The sequence below is a fragment of the Peromyscus leucopus genome, chromosome 23, assembly GCF_004664715.2.
Source record: "Peromyscus leucopus breed LL Stock chromosome 23, UCI_PerLeu_2.1, whole genome shotgun sequence".
Taxonomy (NCBI): Eukaryota; Metazoa; Chordata; class Mammalia; order Rodentia; family Cricetidae; genus Peromyscus; species Peromyscus leucopus.
This window is the reverse complement of record NC_051082.1, coordinates 18062411-18081043: the sequence shown is the minus strand read 5'-3', so window position 1 is coordinate 18081043 and position 18633 is coordinate 18062411. Positions and strand designations below refer to the sequence as shown.

General features: G+C 42.4%; 1 long non-coding RNA gene across 2 annotated transcripts; it reads right to left on the bottom strand.

Moving 5' to 3' along the window:
• Positions 1–6011: 6011 nt before the first annotated feature.
• Positions 6012–12650, bottom strand: LOC114684969. Of its 2 annotated transcripts, none has more exons than XR_003733434.1 (3): positions 12561–12650; positions 10600–10895; positions 6012–6986 (listed from the first exon to the last, which is right to left on the bottom strand). It is a non-coding gene; the product is annotated as an uncharacterized LOC114684969 (long non-coding RNA). The 2 variants fall into 2 exon arrangements; XR_003733435.1 differs by having other exon boundaries at positions 10600–10756.
• Between the last annotated feature and the right edge of the window lie 5983 nt (positions 12651–18633).

Here is an 18633-nt window from a genome sequence, read left to right as displayed (position 1 = left end):
TTTCGGTATGTTAGACAATATTTCTTTCAGTCACACCATAAAAACCCATTTTAGGTTAAATTAAGTTAGTTTAATTTTCATTGCTTTTTGATAAGTGCATTTATAAGAAAATAAACTAACAACAAAAGCTATGAATTTGAAAGAGAGAAAGGATGGGTATATGGGAAAGTTTGGAGGGGGAAAGTAAAGGGGGAATGGAATAATGTAAGTACATTGTAATTTCAAAATTAAAAGACATGATTAAAGAAGTGAACACAGCATGTCACAAGCACTTATATTTTATGTGTTTATATTTACAATAATTTGTATTTCTTCCTTACCACTTTGCTAACCATTTGTTAGCTCTATAGCAAGATGAAAGGTTCTAGGTATTTCCTAATACCCCCTTTTCTCATGGTAAAGAAAGGAACCCAGATGCCAAGTAACCCAGATATCCTCTGCCTGTGTCTCTTAGCTTTTATTATTTAATCTGAGCTCAGCAGAGAACAAGAAAACAATAAGGACACTCCAATGTATATATGCAGGGGGTAAGAAGCCTTATGCTCATGTTATAGCTGCATCACTTCTAATAATATTATGAAGTAATGTGATGTATTGATGGATATGTATATAGAGCATAGATAGATAGTTAGATACATACATACATATATACATACATTCATACAGAGACACATAGATACATACATAGATACATGGTGAGTGGATGGATGACAGAAAAATGATAGGTAAATATGTTATGGATGGCACATAGATGATAGATGAGTGATAGATAGATGATAGATGATAAATAGATAGCTATATAGATAATTAATATATGATTCATAAAAAGATGATAGATTGAACCATAAACAGTAAATACAAGATAGGCAGATGGATAGATTCATATATAGGTGGATATATATATATATATTATATATATATATATAGAGAGAGAGAGAGAGATAAGGTGATAGATAGATAGATAGATAGATAGATAGATAGATAGATAGATAGATTATAACTGGATGGATGATGGATGGAAAGGTAGACAGATTATAGCTGGATGGATGATGGATGGATAGATAAATAGATGATAGATAGACAGACAGACAGACAGGATTGAGCATATCAGGACTTCAGCTTTAAAAGCTGAAGCTGCTCTTTGTCCATGAGATGGCACTCTAAAATAGGAATCCAATTCTTCTGATGCTCATTCTCCCACTGTGAACAGGACAGGAAGAGATGATCATCGTCTCTACATTACTCCTCTGTCTCAGCCATGGACCTGTCCATGTATGTCCACAGTAGCCACAAAGTAGCACAGAGTAATAGGATGTGATAATACTCATCTACTAACGAGCAAGAAAATGTTGAGCATGTATCTGACAGCATGAAGAAGAGTAAAAATGCTTGCACTATTATTCTCTAATGAAGTGAGGTGGACCACACTGAAATCAATACCCAACATGTCAGGTGGTAATACACTCAAAGAAGCCAAGTGGAGAGTGTGAGGGACAGACAGTGAAGGTGGGCTGTGTTTTTGAGAAGGATGCACTGAGGACAGGGACATGTCTTTACTGAGGGGACATGTATGGTGCTTATTTTCAGCTTGACTAGACTGAGAAGCACCTGGGAGGTTACTCATGCAGACCTCCAGGTGTGTCTGTGAGGGTGCGTGCACTGGTTAATCTACCTTGTCAATTTGACAAAACCTAGGCCACCTGGGAAGGAGGAACTTCAATTGGGGAATTACCTCCATCAGATTACCCTCTCAGTACATCTATGGGGCATTCTCTAGATTGCTGATTGATGTGGGAGGGCCCAGCCTACTGTGGGCAGCATCCCTCCTAGACAGGTGATCCTGGATTGTATAAGAAAACTGTCTGACCAGGAGTCAGGGAAAGCAGGCCAGTAAGCAGCGCACGCGCGCGCGCGCGCACACACACACACACACACACACACACACACACACACACCTCTCTGCTTCCAGCTCCTGTCTTGAGTTCCTGCCTTGATTTTTCTCAGTGGAGGACTGTAACTTATATGCCAAATAATCTCTTTCTTCTCCCTCCCCAACTTGCTTTTGGCCAGTGTTTTATTGCAGCAACTGAGAAACCAAACTAAGAAAATGTTTGATATGAATATATAACATATTATATGTATATATATGTAATATTTCAAAGTTCAAATAAACAACATGTGTTGAAACATTTCTGCAGACTTTCACCTGTTTCTATTTTCCTTACACCCACAGTAGTATTTGACCTCTACTGAGCAGTCACTCAGTAAACGGATGGCCTGCTTGTTTTATACATAAGCAAGCTGGAGGCAGAGAGTCATATGCTACTTGTCTAAAGTCATGCAAATACTGTGGGGGCAAACCTCAGACCCACTTAGGCCCGTTACCCTGTTGAATTCTGTTTTCCCATCCAGGTCAGAAGAGTTATGATATCTGGATGCCTAGTGGCCAACACTACTCTGAACACTCCCATTTTGGTCACATAGTAAGATGAGAAATATGTAAAATACAGTCTGTCTTGTGTGGCCAGCCAACTTTGTCACTTGGGGAGTCCTCCTCCAGAAGGAGCTTCGGTGATTATTTTCTCATTTCAGGGGACATTAAGAATTTAGGAAATTGGTAGAAGCAAAAGATGCTTCCTGCCTGTACTGATGCTAAGTCTCATTAAGAAGGTATGCAAAAATCTGAAAATCTAAAATTATACTTCACAGGAAAGTATACCATTGTAATGAAGACAGAATATGTCTATGTTATTTAGGGAAATAAGCAATCCCACAATGCTCTGGGTGAGGGGTTGCTAATTTGGTACTTTGAGTGGATATTATTTCTGTTTCCTCTGGAATTGAATTTGATAATCATATGTTCAAGACCAAGCCAAGGACAACTGAGTATAACACACACACACACACACACACACACACACACACACACACACACACTACACTACAGCCTCAGAAATCTGTCTGTAGAGCTGAGGTTAATGCAGCAAATAAATGTGCAATACCACATGGTATCATTAACTCAACAGAGATTGAGTAACATCCACATAACGAATGGAGGAGACCCATGTCCCACAGTGGAATTTACACAATGTGGATATCACCAAGAATCAAAATCAAAGAGCTAGTATCAACTATGCCATCTGAAAGACTGTGTTAATTGATATTGCAATAATTGATATTGCAATATCCAAATGTGGCACACCCAGGGAAGTCTTATCTACCTCCTCTAGAGCTGTTCATTAAAAAGGAGCCTGGCTGAGATTCTAGAAGACCTGGGATGTCATGAACAATCTTTAAAAAAAGAATTCAGACTCAAGCCCAACCCTATACTTCTGTTGTTTCTTTCTCAGGTTTTCTGTTCCATGAAGATGAATTCTGAGAGAAGGAGATCAGCGGGGTTCTGATTTATCAGGAGCATTAGAACAACTTGTTAGAAATGAATGCTAGGAATGTTTTTCTGAGACCAGAAGAAAAGAAAACAAGCTGGATAACACTTGCCATCCCATCTACCTCAATTCCTCAAAGCAAAGAGGAGTCTAGGTCTCATTATGACTGTCTCCTTTTCCAGCATAGCAGAGTGGATTTCAATAGGACATCTTTCTCTTATTAATTTTCTTATATTTGCTGACTTCTCTGGTCCATACAATCACATTTATGTAGAGAACATTGTTTTCAAAAGTCACAAGAAAGGAAAGTACTCAGATGGGAGAGGATACTGAGTTATTAGCCAGAGAGGTGGCTCAGTTAGTTAAGAGTACTGGCTGCTCTTTCAGAAGACCTGGGATAGTTTCTAGAAACCACATGTTGGCTCACAAAAGCCTAGAACTCCTGTTACAGGGATCTGACACCCTCTTCTGGCCTCTGGGGGCACCAGGAATATACATAATACATAAACATGGAGGCAAAATATGCATACACATATAACTAAAAAGTGTCTTTATTATTAAAAAGGGCAAAGGGTCATGAACCTGAAATGTTTGTCGTTATGTGAACACACTCCATCACCACCAATTCTTACTATAACCATGTTGATGCTGTTACCCAGACTACAATGTTAATATTGGCAGGCTATTATCATGCATTTAAATAATATTCTGTTAACAAAAAACTTGCTTATTACCCAACTCAGATGTGACTGAACTGTTCTGGTGAGGAGACAACAGGAAGCTATCAGATGGAAGTTTAACTTAGCTCATCACAATAGTTTAATTATTAGAAATAGGTGGGGTGAGACATCCACATAAAGTAAAAAATTTCAATCACATGAGAAACAATGTAGGATTGAGTTTTCAAAGGAAAATTCAAACCTGCAACACAGATTCAACTCTGACCCTGGTTAGTTATTAACAAAGGGTTTGAGGTCTTGGGAAAGAAGATGGAGGCTGCCCCAAAACAATCATTGTCACCAAGGGATGCTTGATGTAGGATGCTGGTCTGAGACAAACCAATCTCTCTTGAAGAGAAAGTGTCCTGGGACCAGAGTGTAGCTCAGAGGTACAACATTTGCCTATCATATGTGAGGGTTTAAGGTTCAGTCATCAACACACAAAAATAAAAATTTAAATTACTGTCTTATTGGTAGTAGTCATGTTTGAGAGTTCTTAAGAGTCGTGAGACTTGTCTGTTTCGCTCAGATGGCATTAAAATTAGTGTGTGCCCATCCATTCTGAGTTTAGTGAATGATAGTGTTAGTGCATGGTGCTCTGGATAGTGCCTATTCATCCTTCAGCTGTGAATGTGTTGTTAACTATCCAGGTTTATGAGTTTCCTTTCTGTTGTGATAAAACACCCTGATTTTTTGTTTTGTTTTGTTTTTGTTTTTGTTTTTGGAGACAGGGTTTCTCTGTGTAGCTTTGCCTTTCCTGGACTCGCTTTGTAACCAGCTGCTTGAACTCACAGAATCACCTGGCTCTCCCGATGCTGGACTAAAGCGTGCCACCACCGCCCGGCAAAACATCCTGATTTTAAAAAGAAATCTTAGGAAGAAAGGGTCTATTGTAGTCCACAGTTCCAGAAAGTCACAGTCCATCCTGACGGGGAAGGAAGAGCGGCAGCAGCATGAAGCTGACCGGACAGACGGGAAGCAGAGAGATGACGTTTTCATGACCACACATAGTACGCTGAGAAAACAGGAAGTGGGGTGAGGCTATAAGGCCTCAGAGCCGGGCCCCCAGTGACATACTACCTCCAGCTGGGTTGCATCTGCTGAAGGTTCCAGAACCTCCTTGAACAGCGCCACCTGCTGGGAACCAAGTGTTCAAACACCGGAGCCAACTGGGGAGACACTACACCATTCTCAGGAAAGGGTTGTTACATTCTTAAACCACCATTCTAGGGAACCAGTTGTTACATCCACGATTTGTAAGATTCCTCTGTGCTATGCCCTAAAGCAACCTTGGTTACCTGCCACACCTGCTTCATCCTCTTCTGTTTCATAATAAGATAACTTCAGATTTAGCCTCAAAATGTAAGACAGTTCCATGTATGCCTCCCCTAGCTCTCTGCAGATGTTGACCTAACACAACCAAGCTAAAACAATCAACACAAACATTGACATTGGCATGTTATTATAAGTTGCAAGTCTTAGTAGAATTTTATCAGTTTCTTTTTATTTTAAAGGTTTATTTTATTTTTAATCTTGTGTGTGTGTGTGCGCGCACGCGCGCGCGCAGTGGGGAGGGGGATGCTCAAAGAGACTAGAGGAGGGCTGGGATTCGGATGCCCTTGAGATGGAATGGTGGGCCATCTGATGTGGATTCTGAGAACTGAACTCAGGTCCTCTGGAAAGAGCAGCTAGCACCCTTCATAGCTGAGCCTTCTCTCTGTCTACCACAAACACTTCAGTATATGACATTAATGTCATGCACTTTTTATCCATCTGGTTTAATTACTTTTCCATGGTAAATATAGACAAAAACATAACACAATGTCCCATAAATATAATTATTTTTAACTAACAAAAAATTCAGAAAAATACACTCAAAAAATAAATCTTATAGCAGTGCCTTCTATTTATAAATTAGTTTGTACGCCTGGAATATAGTTTATATTGTGTTAGTTTGGGGGAGACATTGACTGGGTAGAATTCTGCCTGCCAAGTTTATTTAGTTTACTTTGTAGCTTTCAGTACTGTTGGATTTTGTTTCAGTGCTTTTTTGTTTGCAACATTTTAGTGATAAGTCTGCTGCCACTCTGTCCAGGGTAACATATATGAGGACACCAGCCAGTTGCTTCCATGTTTTTTCTCTTTTATGGCTGGTTCAGACTTCATTATGATGAGCCTCATAAAGATTTCATGTTTTTTGAACTTCAAGTACATTAGTCTTTTTAGATTTGGAATTTATTATTTTCATTCAAGTGGAACATTTTCTGGGTATTTTTTTTTTCAAACATCCCAATTTCCATTTCTTCTGAGTCTCTCTCTGGAATGGTTGCAAAATTTACTTCCATGTGTCTCTGACTATAAACTATCTTGTGTTTTGTGTTGGAAGATATATGTCGTTATGTGTTCAAGTTTATTCTCTTCAATTCTGTCGTGTGTGTGTGTGTGTGTGTGTGTGTGTGTGTGTGATGCGCATGTGAATGTGTGTGTGCCCACTTAACTATTATATATTTCACCTCATTCATCAATTTTCATCATCCGAATTAGAATTGAGATTTTTTTAAATGGCTTCCATTCCTTTAATTAGATTTGAAATGCATAGACTGATAAATATGTGTCTGCCCATTATAACATTCATGTTACAACATGTTTGTTTCTCCACCAGGTTTACATGGGGTAAAAAGATACTGGAGAAAGTAGAGATCAAGATTTGCTCATGAGTGAGCTACTGCTGGGTAACCAATCACTCCTCGTAGAATTGCACAAGTCATTAGCCTGTTTCCAGGCCTGTGGGTCTTGATGTAGAGAGTCCCTTTTCCAACTGCAGGCTGAGGCATCTGAGGGTCAGCTCTGCAAGATCTCATGCCGTTTTTTAACAAACAACCTGAAACAGCAAATGGAAAAGGCAATTATGCGGATCACACAGCTCCCCGTCAGATTTTTCAAAATCCAATTAGCCAATGCAAATCACGTAGAGAAAACCAAATGAAGAATATACCACCCATGAGATAGTCCGGTACAGATGCTTGGATAAATCCAAACATCGATTCAGCAAGGAGGAGATGTTACTTTTTATTCCAGATAAAAGCAGGAAACGATGAAATGGCTTAATACTTGAAAAGTAACACTAATCCGTAGAAATGTGTTTGAAAAGGATGTTAAAATTGGGCTGATATTTATGAAATAGGTGAGATATTAAGATGGGTGGAGAGAAAGTGAGAATGTGTATGTTATAAAGAAAAAAAAGTGCTATGAAAACCTTCAAAATGCGCAAAGAGACGTTTCGCCAGATCACAACAGACTGGAGTGATTCCTGGCTCCTTGACACATCCTTTCCTACAACGTAAATAAGCAGATTTCTCTGTGACTAAAATATTTTAGTTCCTGAGCTGTGAATGAGATGTTTTCATTTCAAACTCCTTTATTGGGAATGACGAGATGAGAAAAACTTAATTAATCGACACACACAGCATTGGGGGCTGGCACATGGCCATTCATCATGTTCGTATTCCCAGGGCCTGCTCATGGAGGGGAAGGGGGTGTGTGGAAGGGGGGATGACTGAACAACCACATGCAGATTTTCCTGCCCTTTTTTTTTTTTTGCTGCATTTTTGCATAAGTAGCTGCTACCTGTGGGAGCAGATACAACGAGCTCACCTGGAGTCTTTTGTGATTTTTTTTTTATCTTATATACTAGGCCAAAATGGGTTAATTTTTGTTTTCTTTTTCCATTTTTGTTTGTTTGCTTGTATGTATGTATGTATGTGTTGTGTATTTTTTGCATGTGTGCATGCATCCGTGGCAGCCAGAGGTGGATGACACTGCTCTTCTACTGCATTCACCAAGGCAAGGTCTCTTAATCAAACTCAAAGATCCTCAAAATGTGTACACTGCTCGTCAGCTTGCTCTGGGGCTCTCCCAGCGGGCTGTGCCTTCTGAGGCTGGAGTTTCAAGCCGGACACCAGGCGTACCTGGCATTTGTGTGGGTTTCTGGGGATCTGAACGTGGGTCCCCACACTTGCTCAGCAAGTGCTTTAGCTGCTGGATTGTCGCCTCAAATCCTCAAAGAGGCTTCTTAGAACCATCTAGTCACAACGGCTTCACTGTCTTACTCTTGAGTCTTTGCGTTCCACCTGCTCTGGGTGGGTTGGGCTAAGCTGGAATCGTAAGAGTGGACCCTGAGTTAAAGTTCCACTCGCCTCTCTAGAGCAGTGGTTCTCAGCGTTCCTAACGCTGCCACCCTTTAATACAGTTTTTCATGTTGTGGTGAGCTCCGCCCCCAACCATAAAATCATTTTCATTGCGACTTCGTAACTGTACCATTGCTGCTATTATGAATCATAATGCAAATATCTGATATGTAACCCCTGTGAAAGGGTTGTTCGATCCCCACAGGGGCCGTGACGCATAGGTTGGGAACTGTCACTCTAGAGCCTCTCATAGATGACTCGGTGTCCTCCACCAGGCGGGCTGTCTTCACAGGGTACATGGCTGGGGACAGCACAAATAGTCCAAGAACTGGTGGGGCAAGGTGATTGACAGGGATACTACAACTATAGGAACTTCTGCTTTTGCTAACGGTGGATGTCAATCATCTATAGAATAGGTAATTTTTACTCCAGTCCTTAACAATACCTTTATTACACCCAAATGCCAGGCTCTACCTCAGCCTACCCAGAGGGCTTTTCACAGCAGGACACTAAAGAATTGCATTGATCTTTGTATTCGCAGACAGAATTGTTATTCAAGTACAAAAACAAAATTCACATGGACACTAGTTATAATTAATATTGGCTGAGAGCCTAGTATGCAGCTGCTGGAGGCCTGGAGAGATGATTTAGAGATTAAAGTGTTTGCTTCACAGAGGAAGACCAGAGTTCAAATCCCCAGACACCTAGATAAATGCCAAAGGGAGTGGTGGCCCATCTGTTATCCAGCCTGGGAAAGTGGAGACAGGTGATCCCCAGAACAAGGTGGATAGTGAGACTGACCATATCAGAAAGCTCCAGGTTTGATTAAGAGACTCTGATTGCATGAATAAAATGGGATAATGACTGACAGAGATACCTCACACACATACACACACACACAGAGGCATATGCACACACACACACAGAGGCACACGTACACACACACACACACACACAGGTACATGTGAACACACACGTACACACACAGAGGCACATGCACACACACACACACACACACACACACAGGCACCTGCTAACATGCATATGACACACATGTATACAACATGCATGCAACATACACTAAAACACAGTCTCAGGAGTCTCTCTCTCTGCTCATCTCAAGAACCCTTGGAGGTAGGTCCTGCTTTCATCCTATACACTCTACAAATGTAGGAAGTAGGTGGAGAGAAACAAGGTTCCCAGGGGGAAGCAACTCACTAAATCAGTGAATACCCAGGCCACAGTTCGGAGACCCCACAGTCCTATCTGCCCTGCATATCCCAGCCTCCCACCAACAATGTGTAAAGGAACAATTAATTACCTTCGAAAAGGAAAGGGCCAATCAAGAGCAAAGATGAAAATCATATACTGTCCTAACTTATGAAATTAGAAAAAAAAAATAGAGAGAAAACAAACTGGCGAAGACACCCTGCTGTGGGGCAAAGACCACAGTACAGTGTTTCTGTGCTTCAAATAGGTGAGAGACATGCTGTGGAGAGCCGTCACTGCGCATGCCTTCACTGCTAGCTGCTGGTGAGTAACTACAATCTGATGGTGCTGACCTGCACCCGAGCCCTGTGAATCCCCCTTTCCCATCCTCTGACTTACCATAAAAATAGAAATTAAAAAAAAAATGCCTCAGGCTCTGTCCACATAGTCTTGTGGCCGCTGTGTGACACTTTCACTTGTTTGTCACAGGGAGAAATAGAGTCTGCAGTTTCTGTCTCTTCATCTCTTGGGTGAATGACGAGATCAGAATCCATTATCCATTGCCCTGAGACCCCCAAGTCTAGGCCGACAGGATGATATGCATTCCCTTTCCCACTGAGTGACAAGAGACCTGTTAGGAGCTATGTGTTCTAAGTGTCTCCTCTTCCCTCCTGAGGCCCACTGTTGTCTCATTTTTTTTTTTATATTGGTTTTTTTTTTTGTTTGTTTTTTTTTTTTTTTTCCTTCAGTAAGTGTTGAATCATAAAAATCCACCACCCTATTGTGGCATCTCTGCTACTTACAATTTCAAAAATTAAAGACAGAGAAGGGGGAGAGGAGACAAGGATGAGAGAGAGGGAGGGGGGAATGCAAAGACTCCATAACTGCTTTTATCCAAGAGTAGAAAATGGATAGAACCATCTCTGGTTATGTTGTTCATGTCAGATACAACAACACACTGCATGTCACCAGGCACCACCTAGAATATCCTCTCAGCCAATAAGAAGCCGTCTTTCCATCTGAGAAGCATGATTAGACATTACTTTCTGAATCTACGTTTGACCATTAAGATTCACAGAAACAATCTCTCCATCATACCTGTGTGTGGAGGGCCAGAGGTCGCTCCTCAGGAAGCCGTCCATCTTGGTTTTTGTGACGGGGTAGGTTGGCTGACAAGTGAGCCCCAGGGATCCACCTGTCTCCAGCGCTGGGGTTACAAAGGTACACCACGACACCTGGATTTTTCACATGGGTTCTGGGGATTAAATACAAGTCCTCAGCTTGCAAGGCGAGCATTTCACCTTCTAAGCCTCCTGACTCCCTGGCCCCAGAATACATCTCTTTTCTCTTCAAAATCCCTGAAGACTGGCCAGTGTTTAGAGATGCGTGACGATCTGAAAAGACCCAAAGCACTTCCTTGATCTATAGACTGTGGTAGTTCTCCCCTCAACACACTTCCAGATTTTTAAAGACATGGAGATTTTATACCAAACACTCATTATCATTTGTCAGAAATTCTGCCCATATCTCTCAGCTTGAAAGATTAAAAAAAAAAGAAATGGTTCTACACTTGTTGATCAAAGTCGACAACAAAGACAAGCCTGTGTTTTTATTCAGCTTGAGTGGGGTGGGATCCCTTAGGGCCTGCACTTAGATTCATCAGATATTAGTAACTTCTGCACAGAAACCAGCCTTGAATGTTTCATCTCATCTCTTTAAAGACCATTAATGAGGTGTCTTTTCTCTCTCTCTGCACACCACACTAAACCGTTAAAATACGTGATCATAATTTAAAATGTGTGTGTGTGTGTGTGTGTGTGTGTGTGTGTGTGTGTGTGTTCACTCCTGTGCGTGCCATGACCCATGGAGGTCTGAGAACATCCCTTTCATTCATTGTTACTTCCCACCATATGCTTGGTGTGAGACAGTCTCTTGTTTCAAGACCAAGGTACACTCCGGACTCCATCTCTCATCTCACAATAGGAGCACTGTGATCACAAAGGATTGCTCCCCTGTCTGGCTCTACATGGGTGCTGGGGATCCGAACTCGGGTCCTCATGATTACATGATGAGTGTTTTATCCACTGAGCCATCACCCCAGCCCTACAACATCATTTTTAATAACTACAGCAGATTATACAGGTCACTGAGACTCATAAATGTTGTCATCCAGTGTCACATGAGCAGGATTTGAACCAGCTGAATCTACATGCAGAGATAACTATGTGGCCTTCCTGAATTCTCAGGTGTATGTGACCTTCCAGGCCTGTGGGCAAGTCTGCAACAGACTTGAAATTTGGACAACTGAAATTCCTCCTTTGAGCTTAGATTGGAGATATGAGTAGCCTCTATTGTGAGTGAGTCATACACACGTGTACAAACACACACACACACACACACACACACACACACACACACCACAGTTTTTTTTCTAATAATTAGTTTGTAAATCAATATGAATGGGGACAACCTTTCTATTTCATTCCAAATATATACTTATCTTTCTATTTTATTCATAGACCAAAGGAAATCTCACAGTTCATAGCCAGTATCTTCAATTCTAAGGGAGAAGTTGAACAGAGCAGGCAGACTCACCTGCAGGACCACTGGCCACTGTCTCCCTGCTGAGACCTCACCAAGGTTATGGCCATTCTTGGTGTCAACAGCCAGTGCAAGCGGAAGGGGCTTCCAGATGTCACACTGTCATTTTCCCCTCCCTGGACATCCTACCTCCCGCCCCCTCCCCCCCAGACGCCCTTCTCCTGACCCTCAGCAAACTGAATGACCCTGCCTGGTTTTCCTCTTAGAAACAGCAGCTTGAAATTCATGTGTTCAAATCAAGAGTTCGAGATTAAAACTAATCAACAAAAAAGGTAATTTTTTAAAGGTTATCACTGACCTCAAAGTTCAGAAAATTATGTGGGGGCCACACAGCCACTTGCCAGGCAAATATATATATGTATATATGGAATTTTAGCTTGTTTTTCTGTGACCTCTACTGGGGAAATTCCACGGAGTCTATTTGAAGGTCAAAGGAATTTATTCAGGGTTTAACTCACAGCAAGAATAATTGAGTTGGTCTCGGAATCCAGGAGGAGTGGGGCTCTCTCAGGAGAGCTCTGCCTTGATCCACAGCACCAGCATTCAAGACCAAGAGGTACCAAAGAGAGGGCGAACATGTACTCCTCCCCTCCCGTCTTAAGGAGTCCCCATCTGGGCCACGCCCCTGGAGGGGGGCAGGTACCTGTCAGTTACCTCCTTCCTCACTCGGGGGCGGCGCTTCAGGGTAAAGCAGGGCAACCACCTCTACAGATCTCAGTGCCTTCCCCTTACGTGGGGAAATACATTTGGGAAGTGAAGAAATAGTCACAAACACTTCCTTTGATCTATTCTCCCTAGGGCTGTAGTATAATAGTCCCAACTCACCTTGAAGAATTCACTCTCGCTTCTCTGGAATTCTTTGCTGGTCTCATTTATCCACGCGGCACCAGAGGCCTGGAGTCTCCAGCATTTCAATGAATCATGGTCCAGGTGTAGAAGGGGAGCTGGCTGGCTTTTTGATGTGTTATTCACCAAAGGAATTGTAAATATATAAAGCCAGGGAGTCAGCTTCGCTGGGAGTAGGACAAATGTCACTTTGCCTGTGAGAGTGTCTCATAGCGACTAGCACGCTAGAAAATAGCCGAGTCTGAAAATGTGACCTGTGGATGATAAGAAATGTGAGCAAGCCGGGGGTGGTGGCGCATGCCTTTAATCCCAGCACTCTGGAGGCAGAGTCAGGCAGATCTCTGTGAGTTCGAGGACAGCCTGGTCTACAGAGTGGGTTCAAGGGCAAGCTCCAAACCCTGTCCCGAAAAAAGGAGAAAAAAAAAAACTTGAAAAAAAGAAATGTGATCGAAAGCTTCTAGAAAGATCTTCGCCTTACACTGAGTCATCGGCAAGGCTGATTAACTGGTTAGCAGGCAAGATGGCTGGGTGGGGAGCTTGGTGCACAGGCCTGATGACCTGAGTTCCATCCCCAAACCCCACATAAAGGTGACAGGAAGGAACCAAGTCTGCAGGATTGTTCTCTCACCTCCATATGCATGCCATAGCATGTCCACATGCCTGCAGGCACGTGCCTGCACCTGTGCACACCCATGCACACACAATGATAACAGTAATAGTGATGATTCATAATAAACACAAAGCTAAGGAAAAATAACTTCCATGTTGTAGATTGGGGTATTGCATGTACACAGCCTAATTAGAAACTTTGCCCCTCACCAAATAGTCATTCTTTGCCCACCTCTGTGTTATCTTGGGACTAAGAATAAAACCTTTGGGGATGTATTCACTAAGCGGACCACCAGCTTCCATCAGGCAAAAGGTTGAGTCTCATCAGACAGCCTCTGAGGCCTAGAACAGAGAGAGAGAGAGAGAGATGTCTCCTCTTGGCTGTAACCAGCTTTGACATTTCGATCAGTGCATTTGTCTTCTTCTTTTTTTCTTTCTTTGTTCTATTGCTATTAAAAAAAAAACAAACAAAAAACATCATGAAACTGGAAACTCCTTGCACATTGGAACCTGGAAATTGGGCATAACCTGCGTCGTGTTCCCCAGTTGTGGTCACTGATATTTGGCTCCAGAATAAACTCTTTCTTATTCTGTTTGAGGCAAGAACCACATACAGGAAATGTCTGGCAACATCTGGTCCAACTGGAGGTAGGCACATGCTTTGACCCAGAAACCCACTTGTAGACATATTTAACTGCACCCAAGGTGACAGGTAAACCATGACTGCTTAAGAAGTTACCCGTCTCATCTGCCTGGGGATAACAATGTCCCTGTAAGGATCCCAACAGCTGACTGATGCTTGCTGGCTTTTGAGCTTGCTTATTTTCCCAGCTTCTTCCCTCCTCCTTCAAAATGGCACGGCTCTCATCTCCATTTTGCACATTTTCCTACTAACAAGCATTTAAACTGTTTTAAATTAAGACCCTCTCTCTCTTCTTCTGGCCCAGTGTACTGAGTCCTTACATTCGACAGCCTTCAGAATTCTTATCAGAGTGTTCCAGGCAGCTTGTACATTATATTCTATTAAAGCAATCCCGCCCCAAGTTGTCAGAATTCAGAGACCGCAGTATCAGTGGGACACGTTTGTTAGGAATATATTCAGAGATTCACTTTACTGGTCATCAAACACGTCCCACGAGGCTACACATAACATCTCATTTGGTAACATAATTCAACAACAAAAAAAAAAATGGTAAAAATGGGCAGTATTTATTCATACGGCAAGGTGAATTTTGTGGGAGATATTAGAGAGACACACGCCAGCCTTCCTACATTTGAACAGCACACACAAGGTCATGGAGAAATGGAAATAATAACAGAGGAAGGGTGGGACCGAAATGTGAGGACTCTTAATTATGTAAGTTTCTTACATAAAAGAGGACTTTTTTTCTCTTATGCAATCATTCTTATCCCTTCTAAAAATAATGAGAATGTTATTCTCATAAAATAAAACAGCCTCCATCTGTGCTGTTCGTACCAATTTAAAAAAACCTCATCCCTTGATCCAAAAGCTGGAAAAATGTGCATCCCCTGAGATCCACAGATGTTGTTGTGAGAGCCCCAGACATTGATTTCTGCAGAGGCTCGAGCATCTCGGTGGGTTCCTCTATGAGAGTAGGGCCTGGAAGATACTGATGTCGAGGGGGATCCACCTTTAAACTGTCCCCATCAGCATCCTAACCTCATCCCCTCATGCTCAGTACATTCAAGAGTCTGCTGGAATCCTGGTAACTACAATTCCATGGGGCATGACAAAGGATGTAAAAAACTGTACCAGGAGGTCCCCCTACTCCTAGCTGAGGAGCCATTGGCAGTTGATGGCTGTTCATGGAGGGAAAGTGACTTTTCTTTGGTTATGACCACTGCTAAGAGGTCCGTTCCCTGACAGATGACCCCACACCTATGCACATACGGGTACCACGAACTACACACAGTGGGTCAAGTTTTTTTTTTTCTTTTTTTTTTTTTGTTTTTTCAAGGGTTTCTCTGTGTAGCTTTGCGTCTTTCCTGGAACTCGCTTTGGAGACCAGGCTGGCCTCGAACTCACAGAGATCCGCCTGGCTCTGCCTCCCGAGTGCTGGGATTAAAGGCGTGCGCCACCACCGGCCGGCCTGGGTCAAGTTTTTTAAAGAGGAGGTGAAGTGGTGAGCAAGGGGTATTAGAGGTGTTAGGGGAGGTTCTTGGGGAAGCTGGGAAGAGGAGTGAATAGGATCAGAATGCGCTGGGCTGGAGAGATGGTTTAGTAGTGCATACTCCTTTTGTAGGGGACCCATGGTCTGCTCATAGCACGCACATCAGTGGCTCACAACCACTTGAACTCAAACTGCAGGGGGTCCCATGCCCTCTCTGGTCTCTGCAAAAACCTGCATTCACATGGCATAAAGACACACACACACACACACACACACACACACACACACACACACACACTTTTAAAAATTAAATAAGCCTTTATAAAAGATACATTTTATTTTAGTTACTTTTCAATTGTCATGATGAAACACCATTGACCAAACAAGACAACTGATAGATAATTGAAGTTAGGGGCTCATGGTTCCAGAGGACTGATCCATTACCATCAGGGCGAGGAGCATGGCAGTAGGCAGGCAGGCATGGCCCTGGAGCAGTAACTGAGAATTCATATCTGACCCACAAGCACAAGGCAGAAAGATAACTAACTAGGAATAGTGTGGGGTTTTGAAACATCAAAGCCCATCCACAGTGACACACCTTCCCCAGCAAAGCCACACCTCCTAATCCTTCCAAAACAGTTCACCCAACTGGGGACCCAATATTCGAATATATGAGCCTATAGGGGCTGTTCTCAATCAAACTATCACATACGAAGTGAAAAATATGGTGGCCTAATCAAGATCTGCACAATGACAACACCGGTTGGAATGGCAACATAGATGGGAGTCTCACAAGGGTCCACCCCTAGATGAAGAGCTATAGGCCATCTATGGCTCCTAAGGGGGGGGGATGTTCGATCTTCTCCAGAGATGAGACCCATGATAGGTTATTCAACCCTAAGTGGTCATCCCTAAACACATGTACATATAAGAAACACTAAACGGACTCAGCAGGTGTTTATATATATATATATATGTTTGTGTTTGTTTGTGTGTGAATATATGTAAAAATAATTAAAGGTCAATAATTTGAGAGGGTGCATAGGAGGAGTAGGAGGAGAGAAAATTATGTAAATCAGTACACATGCAAGAAAGACCCAAAATTTTTAAGTAGAAAATTCATGAGGTCAGTGACTAAGGTAAAAATATGTAAAGATGTGATGAATGGCTCCTGGTGGGGAAGGATGGCTGATAATAAAAATCACTGTTTTATGTGCACACACACACACACACACACACACACACACACACACACATTTCAAAGAAAGAAAATTCATTAGTTTCATAAGGCAAGTTCACAGATGAGTTGGAACCTAGAAAGTCTGGTTCTTGGGCTCACGTTGTAAACACTGTAACGGAAAGGTTATAACCATGGTGACAAGGACAGGTGCTAAGCTAGATATGATATGGCACTGGCCTTGGGTACTACGGTTGTGCTCTTTGTTGCTGTTGTTGTTAGTGAGAGTAACAATGATCCAACTCACCATGTTCTTGCAAAGTGTCGACAATGCAAAGGGATGATCCCATATGTGTTGTGACTGTCACATTTTCATCTCTGTGGAAACAGAAGACACAAGACAAAAAACCAACGCACTCCAGCTAGTGTGTTGCGGGAGATGGCACATACGAATACAGCTATTTAAAGAGGCTGCTCGAGAGAAATGAAAATAAATCCAAATGGCCTTTGTTTTTGGAGGGATGTGAGACACAGGCAAAGCCACCTTCGAGCTGCATTTCACCAGCAGATGGTGCCAGGGAGGTGGGAAGAGCAAACGCCAAACAGAGAAATGATGGGAAGAAAACTCCTGTGTTTCGATACTGAAGTGTGACTTGGAACCAGGAGCTCTTCAAGAAGTTATTTAACTTAAAAAAAAAAAAAAAAAAAAAAAAAATGTGTGTACATGAAAGTGCAGTGCCCACAGGGACCAGAAGAGGGCGATGAGTGCCCTAGAACAGGTTGTGAGCTACTAAACTTGGGTACTGGGAACTCCAGTTCTCTGCAAGGGCAGCAAATGCTCTTCACCATTGAGCCCTGCAAAGTTCCTTAACTTTTCTTTTCTTTTTTTTTAATGACAATGACATTGAATTTCAGAGGATTCTATCAGCTTTGGGCACCACACAGTGCACAGGTTCTTAGATGGGGGTCTGGAACGTGTCAACTGCCTGGGAAATCACAACAGCTTTTATTTCTCTCAAAGCAAACCCCATGCATACTCCCCAGAGATCACACAGTCAGTCACTCCGGCCTCCTCTATGATATGTATTTTGCAATCCCTTGTCATCTTTGAGCATTAAACTACCTTCCTTCCAGTTCTGATGCAAGGTTGGAGGAATTAATGATACACTTTGGTGGGGCTGCAGGCAGGGATGCCATCTTCAAAACATTTCAAAGTAAGATGAGGTATCTCCCTGATGGACCTACACTGTGCCCAGCTTATGGGAAACATGATGACTGTTACCTGATCTGTAAGGTGCCAGCTCTTGGGGCTGGAGAGGTGGCTCAGTAGTTAAGAACACTTTGCTGCTTTCCCAGAGGATCTGAGTTTGGTTCCCAGCACCCATGTCAGGTGGCTCACACCTACCTATAACTCCAGCTCCAGGGGATCTGACATGTCTGGCCTTGCATACACATATCAATATTGCACACACATGCATATAATTAAAAATAATAAAAATTAAAATATTTTAAAAGATGTCAACTCTCTCTGAATAAAGCAAATCTGTGTCTAGAGCCACCCAACTGTGTGAGCATCACAGGGACTTAAGGTTCTTAAAATAAATACAGTAATGATGCACTCAACGGGGGAAAGCCAAGACACTAGAGGAGTCAATTCAGCTCAGTGGTCATCAAAAGACCCATATTGGGAGCAGGGGAAAACTGAGATGCAATGTACCAAGGTTTATCAAACTTAGCATGATTGTTTGGCCAGCAGGTGAATTACAC